The sequence below is a fragment of the Myotis brandtii genome, unplaced genomic scaffold (assembly GCF_000412655.1).
Source record: "Myotis brandtii unplaced genomic scaffold, ASM41265v1 scaffold328, whole genome shotgun sequence".
NCBI lineage: Eukaryota > Metazoa > Chordata > Mammalia > Chiroptera > Vespertilionidae > Myotis > Myotis brandtii.
In genome coordinates, this window is record NW_005362626.1 from 2,493,365 (window position 1) to 2,518,368 (window position 25,004).

Genomic DNA, 25,004 nt, shown 5'->3' on the forward strand with positions numbered 1-25,004 from the left:
CTGCTACTTTGGCACCTATTGTATGCCCTGTGGATGCCCCCTACCTGCTGCTCACAGCCATGAACACAGGTGTCAACACAACACAGGTATGTGTTCAGTGTTAGCTGAAAAGAAAAGTGGCTGAGCACTAGCCAGTTTCCCAGTGGTTAGAGCATCGGCCTGAGGACTGAAGGGTAATGGGTTCGATTCTGGTCAAGGACACGTACTTCAGTTGTCGGCTCAAGGCTCAATCCCAAGTCTTGGAGGCAACCAATCAATGTATCTCTCTCACATTGATGTTTCTCTCTATCTCTCCCTCTCCCTTACACTCTCTCTAAAAAATCAATGGAGAAAACTATCCTCAGGTGAGGATTAACAAAACAAAACCAAAAAGAAAGAAGAAGAAAAATGACTAACCATACTGCTCGATGAAAAATGTGTGTGTGTGTGTGTGTGTGTGTGTGTGTGTGTGAGAGAGAGAGAGAGAGAGAGAGAGGGTGGGGGAGATTGAGAGATTGAGGTATGCACGCATGCATGCAAGCTCACATGTGCTTGTAACACCAAGTTAGTGAAAGACCGTTTACTTTAAAGATGCTGCAAAGCTCAGATCTTCCCCTACTCAGTGGATCCTTCAGCAGCTAGCAGTTAATTTACCAGAAATTTATAATTAAGCCACAAGGCTAGACTTTAGTACACTGCTTTAGACATTTATTTCATCAATAGTAAGCCTGCCCTAGTGACTGCCATGAGTCCCCATTATAATCCTGTCTATATCTATATCTATATGTATGCCTATGTCTATGTCAGAATCATATATATCTATGTCTATAAACATACCTATCTATATATCTACATCTGTATATCTATTTATGTCTATATTAATATCTATGTCTATAAATCTATATCTATTTATCTATCTATTCAATTGATGCAGAAACGTGCTCCCTGCTCCTTAAAAACACATCAATATTGAACATGTATATACCATAAAACTAATTTACAGGAAATATGATTTCAACATTCTGAGCTTGGCTCAGCTCCAAGCCCTGACAGTCATGCTGTACTCCTTGAAGATGATATTGCCAAATTCAACTGTAACACTGAGAGTAGGTCCAAATGCTCAATTTAAGAAATGTTAAATGCCAGGAAGGAGCTGACATCTGACCCCACAGTGTAGGGGAGAGGCCCAAGGTCTTGGTCTACATGACATATGATTACTCCTACCTTCCTTTTCAGGTCTCTGCACAATTCATAGACAATCAGCTCAGAGAAAGAGATTATGGAAGGATCTTACACTCTCTCTTGTTTTTGAAATACTGTGAATAATGTTCACTCATATGGAAAACAACAAAGGCTATTAAGGAAAGCCATAGAGTGAGTGGCCTCAGGTGGACAATATGGGGACTGTCTATGATAGCAACAGCAAATCTAATTACTGAATTACTAAAAAAAATGAAATAAACATCTTAAGTCAAATGTAGCACAATCAGAAGGCTAGAGGAGCACATTTATATCTCCTATAAAGGGACAGTAAAGAAGTTATATTTTACAAAATTCCAGTTGGTACCACTTCATAAAATATCACATAAGTATAGGCACTAGTTGTGTGTCAGAGTGTGGGAAGATGAACTCAATCAAGTCAAGGACCTCACTATATGAAGAGGAAAGTTTATGTGTACACAAGTAATTCTACAAGAAATCCAACTGTAAATCACCCCTGAAGAAACATGCATGGGAGTGTGGAGACACAGACAAGGTGAAACTTAACTGGCCTGGTCATTGAGAGGGAAGAGAAAAGTCCATAGAGAAGGTGACATGTGAGCTGAGAATTGGTGAACAAGCAACTATTCACCCACTGGACAATATAGGAAAAATCATGCCGAATACACTAAACTCCGATTGGGGGGTAGATGGGAATAATCCTATTCCTTCCTCCAGGAAACAATCTCATTATCCTCCAATTCTGTGTCCAAATGAGAAATAAAGTTTTGTCACTGAGTTTGAAAAATCCCCAAAGACCCATCCATCCATCAATGTTCCACAAATCCTTCCATAAAACAAATAATTATTGACAGCTTTTGGTGCCTTAGGCCTTTCTCTGTGCCTGGAGATGCTACAGTGATCAAAAGAGGCAAAAATGCCTGCTGTCATGGAGACTATGTTGGGGGGAGGGCAGAAATTATACAAATAGTGATAATGGTGGTGAAAGAAATGTGGTGTCCTGAAACCAGATGGAGAAAGTGTCAAAGGAGGTGGGAGGTATCCACTGTACTGTACCAAAGCTGCCAACTATGACTGTCAAGTGCAATGGGCACTGAGCTTCAACCACTGGATTCAGCAACATGGTGGTGACCGTGACCTCCCAAGGCAGTACTGACAGAAAAACTAGCAGTCAAAGTGGGTTCAAGAGAAAAAGGAAACACAGAAATTAAGGATAACAAATATAAACAAGCACTGTTATGGAGTCTTTCTGTGAAGAGGAGAGAAATGGGCCATAGATGGAGAGAAAATTCGGGTCAACAGGTCATCTTATTAAGATAGTGGATGTTTGTCTTCCTATTGGAAAGGTCCAGTATAGAAAGGAAACAAACAAATGATGATGATGTGGGGATGAAGGGGAATTGTTTAAGAATGAGATATTGGTGGCCAAGCTGGAGTTGTGGCCTCAACTAAAATTTGTCAGGCTAGCACCAGATGCGATGTGTGATTGGCCAACTTGGGCAGGTGCCTCATCTTCAAGCCATCACTGTAGCAAGGAGGTGGTTTGCTATGGAAGAGGAAGCGTTCGCAAAAGGTGTATGACTCTGAGCTGTAAGCAGGACAGTCGTCACCACCACCAAAAAAAAAGTCTGAACTATTGTAAATAACTTAGATACACCCACTAATTCCTCCACATTGGAAATGTAAGATCTGTTGGCTATTCTTAGATACAGTTATATGAAAATATGGTGGCATTTATTTCCCAGAAACTCCTGACCATCTTTCCAACCTTTGCTTTTCCTGCTTGTGTTTAACCAATAGTGGTAACTATCCAAACTTTAAGCAAAAGCAAATGAAACAAAATGACTCTGATCCCTTTGTGGCCTGTGAGGCTAAAAGAGACACAAACACACACAAAAATCACAAGGAAAGCCCCAGTGGATGAAGCATGAACTGCCTAGGTTGGCAGCCCTGCAGCTATAAAAGCCTCTCCAATGCTCTGATCTGAAGACATGTAGGAAAACCTCAAGTCCCCTGAAACCCCAAAATCCAAACACAAGGTCATTTTTGCCCTTCAGAAAGTTCTGCCAAAAAAGATGTTATGCACAGTTTAATCGAGGGGGCAATTTCCTCCGGTGCACACGTAAATCTTCAATTCCAAATAATTAACCCCACACACGTAGGCCCCTCTAATGGGTGTCTGACAATAAACAGACGTATATGCCATTTCCAGCCTGGTTTCACAAAGAGAAGAAAAGAAAATGGATTCTGAACTTGCCCATACATCTGTGATTTACAAATATTTATAGTATTCATTGGGCCAACAACCTTCAGGACAATAACATACTTTGCAGACATTCATTAAATCAAATGGGGGTTGGGGGAGCCAAAATCCCATACCAAAGAGAAAAGGAAGGAGAGCAATTCCCTCCTGGAATGGGAATTCCAGTGCATCCTAATGCAGATAATGGGAGCAGACGATCCTCCTGTCAGAGAACTTGGCTCATGAAAAGCGAAATGCATGTGACACCACAGCTCAGATCATCTCACGGAGATTTTCCATCCGGCTGACTAGACAATAGGGCAGGAACAAGAAGCGGAGTCCATAGCTTCAGTATTTCTGACAACATTAAGAATGACAGGCTAAATCTTTATCTCACCGTACAACCACACAGCATGTTTAAGCAATTGATGTATCCATATCAATAATATTCATAGAAATGAACAGCAAATACCACAAAATGAAATTCCTATCAGCAATGTTACCAACTAAAACACCAATAAATCAGTAAGCACATTCTTTTCACATATGGATTCTGTCTCCAGAAACTCAGTCTGGTTTCTCACTGCCTTTTCCTAGTCTCAAATGACATCCTTTCACTTACCTTGTTTTACAGCCAATGAATCTAGAAAACCAAGGAAAGTATAGATGGAGAACTGAGTTGTGGCTCAATCTGTCCAAGCCCAGAAAGAGAAATCTAGCTAATTCTCTATCTCTTGGAATTTATAAACTGTGAAACCGTTACTGCAGAAATACCATAACCAATTAATATTCTAGGCAAGTGCTCTCAACTCAACAAGTAAGGACATCAACCTACATATCACTGGTATAGTTGACCAGTATTGCCTTGGTCTTGGGGACATAACACCACATAACATTTAAAGCAAACAACACCAAACATTAGGGACAAAAATAAAATGACGGGGAAAGCACTGTGATAATGACTTGTTAACAGTCAATATAACAAGTAAAGTACTATTAACATATACAAGGCGGCTCTCTCTAAGGAGCACGACCAAGGAAAAGCACTGTGACAATGACTTGTTAACAGTAAATATAACAGGTAAAGTACTATTAAACAACATATACAAGGCGGCTCTCTCTAAGGAGCACGACCACACCTTTCCCCACCACTTTCCCCCCAGGTGGGTTTTCCTTGCCTCTCTCTCTTTCCTATAAACTCCAAGGGCCCTTCTTTGCCTCTGTAACTTATTTCCTGAGCTGATTTTCTTCTACGGCTCTACCCCTCTGACTTTCTAAATAAATTTTCTCTTATTAAAAAGTTTTATACATATATATATAAAGGTAGTTGTTAAAAATATAGGTAAAGGCTGTAGAACATCTCAAAATATAGGTTAACCTTTCTCTTTCCCTAACCAAAAGAGAAATAAATAAAAGAATGAAAAAAATTTCAGTTGTCTGGCTCTAAACATGGTCTCTATTTGTAGAATGAAGCAATGTGCAACTGAGATCTTTCATCCATACAAATATTTTAATTGTTTGAATATCCTCAACTAAATTAAAACTAAAGATTGATTTTTATCAGTGAGGAAGAACAGAGGCAGAATAAAGCTGTGAGAAAAATCACAAAAGTAAGTATCTATTTTTATAAAGCTAACTGAACTGTTTTCCTGAATTAAAGCATTGACTATATTGATAAGATTAGAAGAAAGTTTTAAAAAATTATTATTTTTCTAAGCACTGGTTGATATAATTATAAAGCAAAAATTAGGCAACACTACAATAAACTTTAAATTTAAGAAGATAAAGTTAAGCAAATGAAGTGGAGAAAAATACAACAAAGTATTAATATTCTTAAAGTCTGTTAAAATCTGTAATAAAAATTCTGAATCTCAGTAGCTCAGAAAGTATAAAATAAAAACAAACAATTCTCTCACATTCTCTCTCTCTCTCTCTCTCTCTCTCTCTCTCTCTCTCTCACACACACACACACACACACACACACACACACACACACACACACACTCTTGAAGTAATAGCTAATAATCACCAGCAGGTATGGCTCAGTGGTTGAGCGTCAACCCATGAACCAGGAGGTCAAGGTTTGATTCTGGGTCAGGACACATGTCCTAGCTGCAGGCTCAATCCCCAGTAGGGGCCATGCAGGAGGCAGCAGATCAATGATTCTCTCTCATCATTGATGTTTCTATCCCTCTCTCCCTCTCCCATTTTCTCTCTGAAATCAATAAATACATATTTTTAAAAAAAGAAACCAACCAAATAACAAAATGAGTAAGCAATGACACATATAAAAAGGAAGGAAAACTAACAAATTGACTAAACAATCAATGATGATACTCAGTGATGTTTCAGCAAAGCAAACTCTCTGGCATATTATTGGTAAAATATAAATATCTACAAAACTTTCCAAAGCCAATTAGCATAGCAGTCTCATTAAAACTCCTTGGTTTTGAAATTATAAGTCAGCTACAGCTATTGTAACATGATGAATTAACCTTCAACTAAAAGAAAGCTTTACAGTAGCAGCTGCTATTGTTGATAAAATATCGATTTCATGCACCAAATTTCTGCTTTTCACAAGGCAGGAGATAGTGTGACCTACAAAAAGCTAGAAAGCAGTATCGGAAACAAGTGTAAGAGGTACGTGCTTCTCATGATTGTTTCAGCATCATCTATTATTTTTCTTAACTGGAAATAACATATATATCTACCCCCAAAAGACAGTGAATTACATTATAGTGCCTTTACATGATAGACTAGTATGATGCATTAAATGAGGGTCATTAACAATCTTCAATTATATGATATAGCATCAACATATATGTTTATAATATACAAGTATATGTTATAACAAGTGTAAGAGCAGCATATAAACTTTTATGCCCAGTATTAATTCAAATCTATGAATTACTAATCAAAAACATACTATAGCCTAGGACGGTGTGACTAGGTTGGGTGCTGTCCTGTTTGATGACCAACCATGGCACATGCCCAAGTTGTGGGCAAAGGCCTTTGTCTTTAGCTAAAGGATTATGGGGGAATTGTGCCCTTCTTGTACATACAGGGTGAGGCAAAAGTTAGGATTACCATTGTTTGTATGAAAAATATTATAATAATTAATAAATAATAATACCAGAATAAACTCCATTTTATATACTTACAACTGTAAGCCTACTTTTGCTCCACCCTATATTTTCTATAATGAGCATTCACTATTTTAATTCATTTTTCTTTCAGGTTGCAAACTTTAACATTGGAAATTTTAGATAGTGAAGATAAGGCTCATGAAGTGCCAACATCCTCAATTGCAGTGTTAATCTATTTACAATTTGGTATATATTGATATATGTTCTGGTAGACTTTATAACACACATGACTTGTGGGTAGAGATTATATGTTTGCACATTTGTGTTTGTATATTTTGAAGATTAATAGGGTTATATTAAATATTATTCTGCAATTTCTTTTTTCCAGTTAATTAGGTACCACATATAGTTTTTCATCACTTTTATAACCATAATTTTATTTTTTATATCATTGCCATTAAAGTGAAGAAAACATTACTGTCACTCATGGAAGTACATAGAAAAGTGGTTCTTGAAAAAGATCTCCAAAAGTTTTGCTACATTAGACTCATGGGCTTGCTACAATGATTTATTTCTATGAATGAATGAACGAATGAACAACAAACAGAGTAGTTCCCTGCGTAAACTCTTTAAATAAACACAAATTAAGTGGTTTTTCTTTGCCAATTTTTTTAGATTAAAACCTATCAAATAGGCCTTAAAGTGTCAGTGTACCCTTTTAAGAAAAAGTTTTTTAAAAATCACATTATTTGATGTATGTGGCAAAGGGTATCCCCATCTTATCCCATGATTTAAGTATGCCAATCCTTTTCAACTTGACTCTTATAAACATCTGCTTTTGCTTATAATAAAAGAGGGAGATTTGATACCAGAACACTTTTGTGCAACATAATTACCAGGTAACCCCAAATAATTGCATGTTTGTCCTAATCCTATATAATAAAAGGGTAAAATGCAAATCAACAAACGGCGGAATGACCGGTCACTATGGCGCGCACTGACCACCAGGGGGCAGATGCTCAACTCAGGAGCTGCCCCCTGGTGGTCAGTGAGCTCCCACAGGGGGAGCGCTGCTCAGCCACACACTGGGCTCATGGCTGGCGAGCACAGCAGTGGTGGCGGGAGCCTCTCATGCCTCAGCAGCAATGCTAAGGATGTCCGCTGAGGGGTCCCGGACTATGAGAGGGCGCAGGCCAGGCTGAGAGGTCCCCTCCCGCCCCCCAGTGCAGAATCTCGTGTACTGAGCCTCTAGTATATATAAGTAGCAGTATGTTTAGGGGTACAAAATAAAACTGAAACCTGGTGGACAAGCACATGGTGGGCCAGAGGATGCTGTGTCAATGGCACCCTGTCAGGACTTTGGGTTTCCTGACTGAGGGGTTGGCCCAAAATAGTTTTGCCATAAAGAGACTTGTCTCTCTGGAAGCTTGCCCATTCACTGCCATTTTTAACAGCAGAGTTAAGTGAAGCTCGTCAGCTGTCACAGTATCTGAACCTATAAAACTGTTGGTTCCTTCATTCCCCACCTAGATGTCTGACTTACCAAGGAGGAAAAGGCTGGAGTGTTTCTTGGATCATGTATCACACTAAGGATCCACAGCCATCTGCTCACTGGAGCTCAACTCTCACACTCCAACACTGCGAAAAAGAAGAGAAAAAAATGATCCTGTCTACCCAGTTTAAAAGATGTTGTAGTCATTGTGTATCAATTCTAGAATGTTCCATTAGTGCCATGCACAACCAGATGAAGCTGCTTTAGCAACGTGAGACTTAAAATAGTGACACAGGATAGCTTAAAAATGACAAATAGGACAGTCCTGGCTTAATTCATATCCATGCACCTATGGATTTCTCTTTTCAGAAAAGGAGAAATAAAAATTCAAATGCTGTTAACATAGGAAAACAAATTTCAGGAAGCAATGGAAAGGGCCATCATCTCAAACCCATTTGAATTACTTTAAGCAGTTTGAAGGTCAAAGTCAGATTGGTTGTATGAATTTACCCATTGTAGGATGACTCTTTCATGCTTTCTTTTTTTAATACAGTACCTTAAGTGATACATTTTAAAAATAGTTGATTAAAGGCAGAAGTTTTAGAATAAACTAATATCAAAAATCTGAGTTTGTATTTTTATTTATATGTTGACTTATTTGGTTCAAAATATGAGACTTTATAGGAAAAAATTATAAAGCATAAAAATGATTCACTTTACTAAAACCAAGCCAAGCCATCCAATCTCCCCATCCAATTTAACATACAAAAATCCTGCAAACTTGACGTTGTAATGTGACAGAAAGTCTACCACAAAACACCAGCCCCCCTAGGACCCCTAGTCCAGCAAATAGGTTACTTCCCACTTCTTATTCATAAAGGAAATGTGCCCTTGTTCCTTAAGGACGCCTGGGACTTCAAATACTGCACTTCTGCACTCAGGGCTCATGCTTTTTCTGTTGTCCTCCTTCACACAGTTTCTTCCTGCTCTCCACGCTCTGCAGCTTCTGGCTGCCATAAACCTGGAACACACTGATGTTGCCTATCCCATCACACACTCACTTAGGCAGCAGCTGAGAATGATGGCAAGGAAAGAACTTCCCAGAATATTCTGGAACATTCTGGCTATTCCTCTATGCAATAATTCCCACACCGTTTCCTTCAGTAGTTATCTGAAAAGCCATCTGCGTGCAGAAAATAAACTGAATTACAGCATCTGGAAATTTGTAAAATTTTGTATCTGCTAAAGAGCAATTTTGAAGTCTCCAGGTTCAGAGGTCAGAGGGCAGTGACTAGGTAACATCATCTCTCCAAGAAGTGCCTTTGGTTAGTTCATAGGAATGAGGGGGTGAGCCAAAGCAACTCATTCAGATTGCCTGAGAAGGCGCCCGCAGGCCAGGTGCCCCGACACACAGCAGAATCCCGGATCCCTATGTGGCCCCAGCAGAATCTTTAAAAGTTCGTGACATCATCCTTTGGAAAGGAGAAGGCACAGATGCAAATCCTTGAGGCCAAAAGAGGAGTAAGGGAGCTCTCCCCAAGGTAAGGAGGCATCCTCAGCCCAGGAAAAATTTCTAGGAGCGGCCAATTCTTTCTTACACCAATAATATCTCCTTCGGGTGTGGCAACAAATATGTTAGTTGAGATTTCTTTATTAAACAGCATATTTGAATACATCAACATTCCGGAGCCCTAAAATCTAAAATCTGCTTTGTAACTTAGTACTAAAATGTCCTTGTATTTGTTTGTAACTTAATCAAAATTTAGGTAATAAAGTTGGATAGATCCACTGGTTGCTGCCATGAATACCTGGAGATTTCTACTGGCTCCCACATATCAGAATTAAATTAAAAATTGAGGGCTGATAATTAGATGTAGAGGCTGAGTTTCCCTAGCCTCCCCCAGTGAGGTCATAAATGAGCCCATGAGGCCCCTCAGCTAGGACATCCAAGAGTCAGGCCTGCAGAGGACGGCATCCTCTTAAGCAGCAGAGGGGACAGAGGCCAAGAGGACTAAGAATTCAGAATCCTTGATGCAACCAGACAACAAATACTGCAGGAAGAGAACATCCCTGCTGAATCCAGGCCCCTTCCTTGTAAAAAGGCAACATTCAAGTGGCAGAATGCCCAGCTCAGAATTCACATGGCTCAGGGGACAACATAACTTCCTTTGGAATCTGATTTCCGAACCAAAAACCAGTTCCAAAAAGCAGGATTTGGGCCCATACCTCCTGAAAAGTTTTAAGATGCCACTGTTTGTATCAAGGATTTTACCATTCTGGGGCATGAAGGCCAGTGAACAGCATCAGGACCCTTTCCTCCCTAAGGTCAGCCCTTGCCCGGGTAGAGTTCCACCTTCAGGAGGCACATATATCACTCGATACAACACCCACATATACAAGCAGAAACCACAGCAACAAAGCAGTGACCTTGAATGGGAACTAAATTAAAATCACAGACAATGGCCCCTTCAAGTCTGAAGGCTGAGCTAGCCCATCCTCTCCAGTGAGGTCATACATTAGCTGATGTATAAACCATAAATCACTGACACATTTTCTAGAAAACGGAGTCGGTACAGAAATGGCAAAGCCCAGGGGCTGGCCTCAGACTGAAGGGTGAAATGCTTTAAGGTGGATATTTAACTATCTATTAAATAAGAAACTGCTTATGTTTCACTAACATAAAATGTCCCCATTCGACTCAATTCCATTTTCTTCTTTTCTCTTTTAGCTTAGTATCATCTTTAGTAGAAATGACCTCAGAAGTCTCTGTGTCATAATTCTCAATTACAGCCCTGCCCAACAAAAACCAGTCTCATACACACACACCCATGCAGAACTAGCCCCCTGCAAGGTGGTGTGACTTACAAATGATAAACCATTCCCAGGAGTACCCTTCAGCCACATTCACAGGCTCTTAAAGTCCTTTCTACAGTGAAATGCATGAATAAATTTTAAGCATCATATACAACTTGAGTGCTCCTCAACATACGCCTCTCCACTAAAATATGCAACCTGCCCCAGCCCATTCTACTCAGAATGAGAAAATATTTGGATTTAAACATTCTCCTAGAGATCAAAGGTCAGCTGAGTGGTGGCCACTGTCCTACATGTACATGAGAGAAATTAAAATTTCAGGCCAGTCTTAAGAGCTCAATTTTGAACCAACCACAGTAAAATCACAAGAAATAAAATAAAAATGGACAAGACCACCTGGTATCATAAAGACACTAAGTAGTGGAGTGGAAGAAACCCCACCAGTACAGGCTCAGGAAACCTATAAGCTGTAAGCTGTTGGGCTAGTGTTTCCCAACTTTCAAGAATTTTACCCGTGACTACAGAGTTTGAGATACCTCATCATCAGTGTCAAGGTAAGAAGCATTCAAATCTGTGAGAAATTTTTGTGAGTTTATTTGAGACAAACTGTAGACAAATGCTGAGAAGCAAAATCTAAAGGGATTGAGATAATGCTCCGGAGGATGGCAGTTTTGCACCTTATTTTATACATTACAACCAAAAGAGGAGAGGTAAGTGGGTTACATGAAATCCACTGGTGATAAATTAGGGAGACAAGAGAAAGCGGGGGGGGGGAGCCTCTGGGATTGGATAAAAAGTAAAATAATATGTAAAATGTGTGTGTGGGTATATGATAGTTAATAGTCAACAACTCAATGACAATGAGGGGATTTGTGGTCTCCACAGAAGGGTGCCTATGCTTTGAGGGTTCCGGGAAAAGGCAAATTACTTTGACATTCCAACAATATAGTATCGTAGATGTAAAAAGAAAATAGGCTCAGTTAGAGTAAAGATTGACCTTTGTCAGGGAAGATGCCAGCCTAGGACATAACAAATCATCATAAACTGCTTTTTAGTTAAAAAGTTTTAATTTCAGACCATCCTATGTGGTTACTTTAGGTCTCTGAGTTTGTAAGGCCACCACACAGGCCTCCCCTGAGCTTGTCAGGTTAGCACGTGGCCCATTTTCATCCACATCAGTCAAGTGGTCACTTAACCACCATGCACAGCACACCCTCATGGCCATTCTAGGCGGCTAGAAGACAAAGCAAGGACTGATTATGTTCTTGGTAGCTCACACCGGGCACTGTCTGATTCGTGTGCTACACGATTCAGTAAAGCTCTGAAACTGGAGGAAAAGGAAGTTCCTTCCAGATGGAAGAGTCGGGAAAAGCCTCCTGGAAGATGAGGGATGTGATCAGGGCGTGGCGGGAGGGGTAGGATATTAGGAGTTGATGAAGACTATCTGAGCGGGGTGCATCACAGGTGAAGCAAATGGTAGATCAAACAGGCAGACCTGAGAATCCTCGGATGGAAGGAAGAGCCATCTTGGCTAGAGCCATGCTGAGTCGGAGTGTGAGCCTCTGGCACCACCCTTGGGGCAGGGTGAATTAATAGAAACCTTGGGAAGGATAGGAATTCACCGGAGTGTGGGCTGAACTGGGACAGGTGAAGCAAAACAACTCTTCTAAGTCGCAAAGTCAGGACTGGAGAGCAGCGGGAATCATGGGTGGAAAGCTGGCCTGATGCTCAAGTTTGTGGAGGAAGATGAGGAAGCAAACTAAACGGGTTCCCAGTGGGAGGCCGAGGGGCAGGAAAGGGCAGCAGCTGGAGTGAGTGGACCAGCAAGGCAGCCTGACACAGGCTCCAACACATGGCCAATGTGTTGTTGGAAGGCTCAAAGGAACTGCTCAGTGACAAAGCAAATAATTAGAGAACATGAACATGAGAAAGAGATGAGACTTCACCCAAAGGAAGGGGGAGCCATGGACGGCTCAGTGAAGGCCAGAGTGGCATCTGGGAGAATCAACATGGCAGCTCTGGAGCGGACAGACAAGGAGAGGCGAAACCAGGGGCCTGAGGCTCCACAGGAGAACTTTAGATTTTAATATATGTTTTTTTAAAAAGACTATAAATCAAAGCCCATATTTGCAAAGCATTGGTTGTATAGAAACAGTCTAGAAACTGAGCCTATACTAAATGAGGAATGAATGTCTTTGTACTTTAGACAATACTAGAACAAGGAGAATCAGAATTTTCTCACTAGGAATTAAAATACAAAATAAGTACAGGATATTATGTTGTTTGCTCATTGGCCCAACGCCCCTGGTTCAGGGGGAAGGAACTGTCTGAAGAATCCACCACTCAGAGGTGAGTGGGGTGCAGGCAATCTGTTTATGCTCTGTGTACACACTGCTCCCTTTCCTGAGTCTGTCCCTAACTTTGCTCTTCCTATGTTGTCACCTCTGTCCACATTGTTCCTGTCAAATACATGTCCCCACTAAAATCACAGTGGACATTCAGGTTAAAGAAAGAGGGTGACTGAAAGAAAGGCAGGTTCCTGTGGGCTGGGGGTCATCAGAAACACCCTCCCACACCCCTCGCCCTTCCGCCATTCAAGAAAAGAAAAGGAAGTGCTGACAACAGGAACAGAGAAAGAGACATCAAGAGAAGCTGACAGAGAGGAGAGGGGACAAAGGGGAGGAAAGGAAGGACACATAAGAGCAGGAGGGAGGGGAGAGGGAAATACACAGGCAGCAGCTTGCAAAGATACCTGGGTGACTGGAAAGGTGCAAACTGTTAGGAACATAAACAAAGAAGGCAGGCTGGGCTCAGGGCAAGCAGAGGAGGGAGCCTCTGCTCCTAGCTGCCCCCACATTCCTGAGCAAAAATGCCAGCATTCAAGAAAACAATGGGAATAGGAAAAGCAAACTGGGCATAAAGCTGGAGGTTGATGAAGAAAGTGTATGTAAAGGTGAGGCCTGGTCCTGTCATTGCAGCAACCACCTGTCCCCCCAACCCCTCCAGTTGATGCCCTGGGGTCAGAGGCTGGAGCACAGAGCAGGTTCATTTTAATCCCCCAAAATATAAGATCGCTGACCATTTTATACCCAAGACAGGTCAGGATGCAAACTTGAAACAGATTTTTTTGTTTTGGGGGGGTTTTTTTTGAGGGATATTGATTTTTTTTATTCTTTATTGACTAAGGCAGTGGACAGCAAACTGAGGTTCGCAAGCCACATGTGGCTCTTTGGCCCCTTGAGTGTGGCTCTTCCACAAAATACCACATGCGGGCGCGCATGTACAGTGTGATTGAAACTTCGTGGCCCATGCGCAGAAGTCGGTATTTTGTAGAAGAGCCACACTCAAGGGGCCAAAGAGCCACATGTGGCTCTCGAGCTGTAGTTTGCTGACCACTGGACTAAGGTATTATATATGTGTCCTTATCCCCCCATTGCCCTCCACCCCCCTGCTCGTGCCCTCATCCCCCTAGTGTCTGTGTCCATTGGTTATGCTTATATGCATGCATACAAGTCCTTTGGTTCATCTCTCCTCCTTCCCCGTACCCTCCACTGCCTTCCCTCTGAGGTTGACAGTCTGATTGATGCTTCTCTGTCTCTGCATCTATTTTTGTTCATCAGTTTATGTTGATCATTATATCTCACATATGAGGGAGATCATGTGATATTTATCTTTCTCCACCTGGCTTATTTCACTTGGCATAATGCTCTCCAGTTCCATCCATGCTGTTGCAAATGGTAAAAGTTCCTTCTTTTTTATAGCGGCATAGTATTCCATTGTGTAGATGTACCACAGTTTGTTAATCCATTCATTTGCTGATGGGCACTTAGGTTGTTTCCAAATCTTAGCTATTGTAATTGTGCTGCTATGAACATAGGGGTGCACATATCCTTTCTGATTGGTGTTTCTGGCTTCTTGGGATATATTCCTAGAACTGGTATTACTGGGTCAAATGGGAGTTCCATTTTTAGTTTTTTGAGGAAACTCCATACTGTTCTCCACAGTGGCTGCACCAGTCTGCATTCCCACCAGCAATGCAAGAGGGCTCCTTTTTCTCCGCATCCTCACCAGCACTTGTCATTTGTTGATGATAACCATTCTGACAGGTGTGAGATGGTACCTTATTGATGTTTTGTTTTGCATCTCTCAGATGATTAGTGACTTAGGGCATGTTTTCATATGTCTCTTGGCCTTCTGTATGTCTTCTTTCAAAAAGTGTCTATTTAGGTCCTTTGCTCATTTTTTTATTGGATTGTTTATCTTCCTTTTGTTAAGATGTAGGAGTTCCCTATAAATTTTGGAGATTAAACCCTTATCAGATATAACATTGGCAAATATGTTCTCCCATGCAGTGGGCTTTCTTGTTGTTTTGTTGATGGTTTCTTTTGCTGTGCAGAAGCTTTTTATTTTGATGTAGTCCCATTTGTTTATTTTCTATTTAGTTTCCATTACCCTAGGAGCTGTATCAGTGAAGATATTGCTTTGGCATATGTCTGAGGTTTTGCTGCCTGTGGATTCCTCTAAGATTTTTATGGTTTCCTGTCTTACATTTAAGTCCTTTATCCATTTTGAGTTTATTTTTTGTGTATGGTGTAAGTTGGAGGTCTAGTTTCATTTTTTTGGAAGTATCTGTCCAATTTTCCCAACACCATTTATTGAAGAGACTGTCTTGACTCCATTGTGTGCTCTTGCCTCCTCTGATGAATATTAATTGACCATAGTGGTTTGGGTCGATTTCTGGGTTCTCTGTTCTATTCCATTGGTCTATATGTCTGTTCTTGTGCCAGTACCAGGCAGTTTTGAGAACAGTGGCTTGGTAATATAGCTTGATATCCCTCCTACTTTGTTCTTCTTTCTCAGGATTGTTGCAGCTATTCAGGGTCTTTTTTTATTCCAGATGCATTTTTAGAGAGTTCATTATAGGTCTGTGAAATATGCTGTTTGTATTTTAATGGGGATTGCAGTGAATCTATAGATTGCTTTGGGTAGTATGGACATATTAATGATGTTGATTCTACCAATCCATGAACACAGTATGTTCTTCCACCTGCACTATGAAACTTTTTAGTTTTGTTTTTTTTAAATATATGTCTGTTGCTTTGTTCAATATTCCCATCTGAACTTTGAACCTTGTTTGACATTATGATGTGTAAATGCTGAGAGCAGGGGTAAAAGGGATGTGCTGTCAGGGGCCACCTCTTAGGATGTTCTCAGTTTTAAAGGCATTCCTTCACCCAAGGTTTGCCTGCACTGGCCAGCCTGTGGATTCTATGCCACGTTCTATAATTGTAAACAGCATCTAAATCAAGTAGTGTTTCCATAGGAAACATAGGAAACATGAGTGCAAATGTATGGGGATGAGAGGGAGATACACTTAAAATCAATTCCTAAGACTTGTATCTATACTTGTATATTGTAACGCAAAAGGTAAATAAATGTTTTTCCTTACTTTCCTTATCAATATATATGGACAATAAGACACTTTCTCCTGCATCTGAGTACAGGATGCATGACATAATGCCATAGTTACATGGGAGGGCTCTGTATAATAATTAGTAAACAGCTAATTATTTTCTGTACAAATAATGCCCCATATTGGTCAAGGTCATTTAATAAAGAATCTCTTTAATAATTACCTTGTGTACATTTAAAAATGACAAGTGCCACGTGTCACACTTTCCCTTCTTTGAATCTTCCCTTCTTTGCTATCTTAGGTCCCAAGTAGGAGCACATGGAGACCATCTCCTGTGATGGCTGAGGTTTCATGGACAATGTGACCTCACATGGGAACACAAGACCTCACATCTGGGTCATTTAATGATGCAATCTTGGGGCTCTGAGACCAGCAGAGGCATATCCTTAACAGAAGAGCAGGCACTTCTGAAAGTTGTATCCAAAGAGGAAGATGCACCAGGAAGAGAAATATTCATTTTCCTTGGAGCCTTCACACCCTGATCCACCCAAGACCTCTCTCTTCTTCAGTTAACTGTCACTATGAAATGTGATGCCTTAAAAATATTAAACACAGCTGAGACCTACAGAAAAGACGAGAACTGGGGGTTTTATTTCTCTAAGTGTTGACTAATCCTAACAGCATTTGGGAAGAAAGAAACCCAACTGTTTCCATTCAGTCTTCGTGTAGCTCACCCTTGTTGAGTATATAAAAGCTGGCCAGAATGGCTGACCTTGGAACCAATATATTGCCTCCGTCACTGGAGTAAAGCTGGAGTAAAATATTTCCCAGGCCTTTACTCCCACATCAGACAATGAGATGTGTTCTGCGCTGCTAAGAGGCATGGGAGAAGAGGGAAAGAAAGAGAGGGGCAAAATGACTTCTTTATTAAAGCAAACAAGTTGCCAAGAAAACAGCAACTGCTCAAAGTGAGCAATTTCTAAAATCAGCTCTCTGGGGACACCAAGGTCTCCAAAGAGTGACTACTTTCTTTCTTATTCCTGCCTCCATGTGCCCAGTTTTCAAAGGGCAGGCTTACTTTTCATGCAGGCAATTTTGAAGCGCTTGTACAAGTGGCCAATTTGCATGGGCAATTGGGCCCTCAGCTTTCATTCTGACAGCTAAATTGATCCATCCTTTGTAGATGACATTCTCAATACCCAGAAAGAGAAGGGTGTCTGAGGCTTTTTGAAAAATGTGGTCTCTCAATTCCTACTTATTCAGAACAACACATTAGATAAGATGTGTAAGCATTTGCTTGCCCACACAAGAGATTCAAGATTTAACTCTAGATCTAAATTCAAGATTCTAAGATGAAGATTAAACTCTAAAAAATTATGTAACTATTATTGTTACTTAACTTTTGTTAAAGCAAATAGGAAGGGCTGGGTTCATATATCAGCTAGCCCTTGGTCATTACATAGGCAGCTGGGAGGAGTGGGGGGGTGGATATCAACCACAGATCAAATCCACAAATGGCAACAAAACCTCCCCAGAATAAAGCTGAACTAAGACAAAGGTCGGCTGCAAGAGCATGAAGGAGAAAGGGAGCTTACTGATCACTGGAAAGATGGCTGACTATGAAATTCATGATGAATTGTTCGTGAAATGAAAATGGGTTAAATGACTCAGAAAAATATTTTCCTAAAAAAAAAAAAATGCACAGATAGCATTACTTTAGGAATTTATAGCTACAAAAGATGCTCTCTCCACCTCAACACAGAGAAATAAAAAGATGTTGTCCTTTAACTTGTTAAGACCAATCAAATTAGTGCAAGCATGCAAGCCAAGCCAGTATCCATGTGGAGCTGTGTCAGATCTGGGTTCTCCAGGACTTCATTCATTCTATGTGCCTAGATGCCAGTGCTGCTGGTTGACATGGTGTACAGTGATCTGGACCAAACAAATTCTGTTGGACTTAGAAGACAAACTACAGTGGTCTTTGTTTTTATTTTTTGGCTTAAACCCAGCAAATACTCTGAAGCCATGTCAGAACATTCATCTCTCTGAAGAGATGAAGAATACAAGACTTTTAAATCCCGAGCTCAGGCCCAGTGACCTGCTGGGTCTTCCATTGTCAAGGTGGGCACCGAGGCCTGAAGAAGGAAGACGCATCCCGTTTTTGCGTTACAGCGCGCAGGCAAATGAGCCGTTACCCCCAGCATTTGTGTCATGCTCCTGAGACTACAGAAGCCTGGCTGTGTGGCAGAACCAGAAATCTAATTCTGTTCTATTTGTCATCCTCTCAAAATAAATTGGTGATAAAAATAAGAAATAGGCTACTACACATTGAACCAGCTGGTGTATCACCTATCTCTACACTGCTGTATTTAGAGTGTTTACACGCGTGGGGGAATAAAAAGATTCTCTTTTTTTTTTACTGGCAATGAGTCATTCATCCACTTCGGCACAGACTGTACTGAAGCATCCTCCCCAAGAAGAACCAGCACAGCTTCCCTCATGTTTAAAAGCAACCATGGCAGCTGCCTTGGATTAGTCATGAAGCCAGTCTGCCCATCCTGCAGCCTCCATCAAGGAGTCATCTGATCAAATCCGACTCGTAATCGGAACCAGAAGGCCGGGAGTGCCCTGATGCAAACCTGCTGGGGAAATGAACTCTCCATTGTATGAGCCAAAGATTCTTCTTTTATTTTCTTTGCTACACACACCTTTCAAAATGTCAGCCGAGGCGCCTAAGGCTACCTGGTTCCTCCTCCCCATCCTTGACGCGCGACACCATGGACGTAAAACATCACTCCTGGGAGAGGAGTGCTGGATAATCTTAGGAAATTTGTCAGTTTACCAATTATTAAAGGAGCCACAGTTCATTGCTCACCACCACATTCAAAATCTGCTCCTTTGAACTAACCGGAAAGAAAACAAGACCAGTTTTAAATGCACCATGTTTTACAAAACGGTGTTTCATTATTTTCCGCTGACAATCTTTGCCAGCAAAGGTGATAACTCAGGGAAAGTGCACAAGACGATGCCCGACAGGTGGTAATCTCAGAATGAGTGTCTACGCTGCCCCTCTACCCCCCCACCCCCAAATAGTGGGGTTGGGTTTATGTTTTCTTTTTATAAACTGTCAGGAAGACAAACCTCCCCTTTGTTGAATGAACAGTATTAAACTGACCAAGGGTATTGGTTTGTTTTTTTGCTTTGATTTTATAAGCTGTATGAAGCTTATTTATGACTCTGAATCCAGAACTCTTATTTCTTGCCCTTTACATTGTTTTATTGGCTTGACCTCATCACTCAAGCAGCTCATCCTAAGACAGTTCCTGCATTCCTGCTGGCTCTCCGAAATCCACAGGCACCCTCCGTGTGCCCCTGTGATGTAGTCACCTGTCCTCTGTGACCAGGACCCCAAGGCTCACCTCTGGTTTTCTCTGGTGTTAATTTGCTGACCTTTCCTGTCAAGAGCAGTTTTCATATCATATTCAACTCTAAATAGCTGAGGGCAGGCCAAGTAAATATGCACATTCAAGAAAGACTGGATGAGGATTCCTTTCTTTGACTTCAGGGTCTGCATAAATGTTAGCAGATCGGGGCACAACCCAAAAGTCAGCTTCAATGCCTAATCTGACATCAGTCAAAATCACCCAGAAAAACAGAGCAAACTCCACCTGGAGGCACTGGGTGCTGCCCCACTTCCTGTGGGTCTGGAATGTGCCAGGCCCTCAGCAGGTGCCCAGGCAGGAGCTGAAGGATCATGGCTGTGCCCAGCCGGACAGCAAGCCCTGAGAAGAGAAAAATCTCAATTCCCTGGCCAGAGGCTCTAGGCTTGCCTGGATCCCATCTTGCTCCAAATAAAATCTTTCCACATCCTTTAGGTTTTCAGGTCTCAGAAGAAGATTCTGGTGCTACTCAGACAGGTTTGGGCCCCCTTTCTCTACATCTTCTTCAAACTCTTATAAAATCCAAACTTATATAAAAAAAAGGAGACATATGTAATACTCTTTGTAATACTTTAAGCAATAAAAAAATAAAAATAAAAATAAAAAAGAGCATTATCTGTCAAAAAAAAAAATCCAAACTTATCACAGACTCTGCTGGGCAAACATAGCAAAGTCTCATCTCTTCTTGCTTATTAAGCTGACTGGCAGATACAAGGATCCTTCTACAGACTCTCTTGAGAAGCAGCATCCAGCCCCCACCCCCCCACCCCCAAAAAAATCCAGAACCTCCCTACCTGGTCAGAGATGTCCCCACGGACAGACAGCTGCTCTCGTGGACAGAGTCAAGACAGGAGAACGAGGCCAACCCAACGGCCAACAGTGACTGGTCATGAAAAGACATATCCCTTAGAAATATAAACATTATCTTTGTAAATTTCATGTCTACACTAATAATTCCCTTAGTCAACCAGCTTTTCATAGATATCAGCACTCCAATTTCTGACCTGCTGATGTTCGCTGGACCTGGAGTGTTGCCCTGTAGCAACTCTGCAGCCTCCTGGTCCTCCACTCTCTGTTCTCTGTAATTTGTGGGTTTCAGGCATCTTCACACCTACAGCATCCTAAGAGCACTTGACCCTGGGCTGGCTGCCTACTCACCTCACCCCTCCCTCCTCACTCCTGTGTCCCTCTCCCCCCAGTTATCTGCAGAGAAAAGACATGTTTAAAGGAGCTCCTTTGTCCCAGTTTCTATTTCTCATATGGCTTTAGAACACGTGTGTGCCCTGGCCAAAATGAACAAGAAATTGTGATGAGGTTCACCATCCTAACAACTTAGAAGCATTGTAAGTAATTAAGCACCAGAAAGGCATTATGTTCTTGGAGGTATTTTATGGTTGACTCCAAAATGTGCATTTTAATCTCAACAGGATTAGTTTGGTTTTTTTTAGTTAGTTCCCACTTGTTATTCTCATCAACCACTTTTTAGGTCTGTAGAAATGATGCTGCTTCGTGAGAGCAAAAGGCCTTATAATTAAAGTCAGAGCCTTAAGAAAGGCCTGCGTCACTCTAATATGGAAGACAGAACAGTGATGCAGAAAATAAACTCAAATGACAACAGGGCACAGACCTGCCCTGGCTTGGGTATTTGTTTCTCAAACTATATAGACTCAAGTGTTAAATTAAGATGCGTTGTCACAATCAGCTTCTTCCCCATGCCCCCTCTCTCACACCAGCAGACCCCCTCGGTAGAGTGCTAATGCCAAAGCTGCCTCTCTCCTCACACACCCCGTCAGAGAAACTATCATCTAATGATGGACTGGACTATCACTGAAGCAGTCACTGCGAACTCTGGGGAAATTAAACCATAAACAAAACCCCTCGTTCAAGTGCAGAGCTGACAGCCTCGTGGGGGGAGGTGATAAGCCCTTTATTATACTTGGAACAAAATGTCTTGCGCTGCTGGCTGTTCCCTTCTTCCCGTGGCTGGGATTACACGAGGAAGAAGGGCTATGGCTACTCGTTGCTGACTGACAGTTTCTCAAGTCAGGTCCCTTCCTAAATACCATGAAAGAGCTGTACATCAGAAAAGTGGCAGGAAATTTTGGTGACAGCTGACAAAGACTCCTAAGGTAAACCACCAAAACATAATTTGATGCTATAATATGATGTTTACAGCCGCTCTTTCATAAACTACTCATGCCCTTCAAATTGCGTCTCTCCTATTTTCATATTCGGGGCACACAGGAGTCTTTCAGCGAAAGCTAAAAAAGATGCACAGTGATCATAAGCATCCTGAAATGGCCTGGGTTTCATGATTTCCCTCTGCTGCAAACCTTTGGAGAGGTCAACCTCCCCATCCTCTTTCTTCTCTTGGCCAAGGACAGGAGACCAAAAATCTGATCACAGACAAGGCACATCCACCTGACAAGGTGGGAACACCAAGTACCAATGATGGTTCTAGCTGAACCTCCAGTAGAAGTAAAGGAAATACTAGTCATGATGGAACAATTAAATGGTTTCAGCCCTACACTTAGTCCATCTGGTGTCAAATGATAAACTGTAAGTAGAAATAGGGTCGCCCTCAACCACTTCCTTTACCTTTGCCACTGACTTTATGTCCATTTGCTGGCCTTGCAGCTCAACATGGGTGCTTCTGAGGCACCTGACCTATGACAGGCCTTCAGAGAAAGGAAGGGCAGAGAAGTTACAATGACATATGCTTTCATCCCTCAAGGGCATTCAGTCCAGAAACTGTCACTGCTCAGAAGACATCTTTATTCTGGCTGAAATCACCAGAGGGAACCACCTCTCCTCAACCCCGGTTTGCTGTGACAGACGGATGGCTGTCAGGGAGCTGCGGGCGCCCGAGCGAGCTGCTGTGCAGGAATCCCAGGTGTCCCGGGCTTGAGACAGGGACAGCAGCCTGGGCAGACACTGCTGTCAGCGAGCGTTCATCACACTTGGCAATCCACACGCTTTCATCCCACTTAGATTATTCCAACCCCACCCCTGAGTGTGCCCACCGGGGCACAGAGGCTGGCCCTGTGTTTTAGGGGGAAGTTTCACAGCCATGTTAAAAGAAGTTATGGCGGGCTCCCACAAATGAGACCACACACTTTAAACCAAACCAAGCCAAAGTTTCTTTTAGATTGCAGCCACAGGGGTCTAGTTCATCACCAGGAAGAAGGCCTGTCCTGTGAGCTGCTACGGAGCCTGTGACAATTCCACCCATGATGCTGCAACCACCAAGGACAAGTTTAAACATCTACTTTGCACCTACGGGATTCAGAGTACAGAAGGGGTCAAGTAACGCCAGACATTACTCTTTCATGTGGTAACTAATATTCATGAAAGAAAAAGAAAAAAAAAAACAACTGTTGATCCTCATTACTCACGAATTCCATGTCGCAAACCCGCCTATTTGCTAAAACTTATTTGTAACCCCAAAATGTGCTGTTGGCTGTGAGTTCAAAGCTGATGAATTAAGTATATATTAAATAAGATGCTTTAAACAGAAAGACGCATAGAACAAGGTTCTCTGTGGATGGTTGATGAAGATGTTGCACCCAAAGGCTTCAGGAGCTTAACCTGCCAGGTGTCCTAGGAGCAATGGTTCGGTACCAGCTCAAACAGTGTGTGCAATGACTACACAGAGACAGCATGGGTACCGTGAGGGTGGCCTATAAATACTGAAGGACCTGAGCCACAGTAAAACACCCCAGCAGTGGCCCTGCTCTGCACAGGAACCTCCGAAGCTGACTGGCGTGAAGGTGGGTATACTGCAAGACTGTAGGAATGGAGTGGGTATTGCTCAGAGGAGGAACCACCTTGATGGAAGGAGACTGGGAGTCAGGCAACAGAAACTCAAAAGGTGACAAGTTGCCTGATCATTCCTGATACACAAAATATGGGCCCTCTTGCTCCAGCGGAGCACATAACTCATGGTGCTGCTGCAAGCTGCAGGGCCCCAGTGCCTGACTGTCTGGCATGAACCACATCAGGGGAGAGACCTTTCTGACGTCATCCTACAGTGAAAATTAGACCCCTCCAAAACAGGAATCTGAACAATGAGCGGGCATCAGGGGTGACAGGCCAGAGGCAAGGTCGCTCCCCGGAGGCAGGCCCTGGTTGTGGCTGGCAGGACTCTTCGGCTCACATAATGTGAACCAGACCCCCATCCTCTGCATCTGACAGTGATTCCTGCTCCATCTATTTAAGGGATGATTACCGTCTAAAGAGTTGATTGCAACTCATTACACTTGAAATAATATATTCCTGACAGCCCAGGCTATTAACTTGAACTTCTAAATACCCACACACGTCACACATGGCCCCTCTGACATAGTCTCATCTGTTATGTGTTGAACAGGAAATTGTGTTCTCGCTGCACAGCATATAAAGGAGGAGAAGTTAAACTGGTAGAGAACAGCGAGTACTGTTTTGTCCAGTCAAGTACAGGTTTATAATTTGAGTCACTTTTAGTACATGGAGATATTGAACATTAAAACACAAAACAAGCAAAGCAATCCACAGATGCCATAGAAGAAAAAGGTCCAAAGCTCTTACTTCCTTACTTCCTGGTGGCCTCATCTCTCCCCCCACCCCCAACCCCCAGCAGCTTCTCCCCTTGTATTATCATCTGAAGATCTGTAACTACTAACCTTTGGGAATGGAATTGGCTTCCTTTTGAACTACTTGCCTTCTTTTATAATAAAAATAAAAATAAAAACATTGAGCCTCCTTTTCCATCTCCACCTCTATACTGTTAGTTGTCCATAGAAAGTGAGAAAAAAAAAACCAAACAGAAACGGTTCACGTGTCCTCAGGCTAAGAAAACATACAGATAAAGCAATGCACTGTTTCCCCAAGTTCAAGAAGAACAGTGTCTACCATGATCCCAAAAAGATAACTTGGTAGGCTCACAAATATATTTGTCAAGAAAAGCACAATAGCCTATAAGAACAATACTAGTAAATCAAGTTCAAGTGTCATGGGTGTGAATCAGGCACCAGAGTTTTTATTTCCTCAGCATCAGACAGGCCTTTCTCTTGCCTATACCCCAAGGCTATGATTATTGCAAACTAACCACACCTCTCCTGGAGTTTCCTGGTTAGTTTGCATACAGTCAGTTGTTTCCAGAAAAAGCTTCAAGACTGGGAGGCAGTGTGCCAACAGGAACGGGCCAGGACAGGAAAAGGGTTTCAAATTGGGATCAAGCAATCCTGTAATAAGAAGTTGTGTGAATTAAAAGAAATAAATGACGATTCCTTCTCGCTTTTTAGCCAAACCTGGCTCTAATAAGTCCCCAATCTCTCAG

General features: G+C 41.9%; 1 protein-coding gene across 2 annotated transcripts in view; it reads right to left on the reverse strand.

Annotated features, from left to right (window-relative positions):
* The window catches only part of SEMA5A (sema domain, seven thrombospondin repeats (type 1 and type 1-like), transmembrane domain (TM) and short cytoplasmic domain, (semaphorin) 5A), a 312,698-nt gene extending 287,903 nt beyond the window's left edge, over positions 1-24,795 (reverse strand). The window contains exons 1-2 of one of the 2 annotated variants that reach the window (XM_014543536.1): positions 24,779-24,795; positions 8,072-8,166 (exon numbers count right to left, since the gene is read on the reverse strand). The gene's annotated coding sequence lies outside the window, so the exon portion shown is untranslated. Of the gene's footprint in view, positions 1-8,071; positions 8,167-20,481; positions 20,533-24,778 lie in introns of those variants that run through there. The other variant, XM_005871038.2, reaches the window with a different exon arrangement.
* Positions 24,796-25,004: the final 209 nt, after the last annotated feature.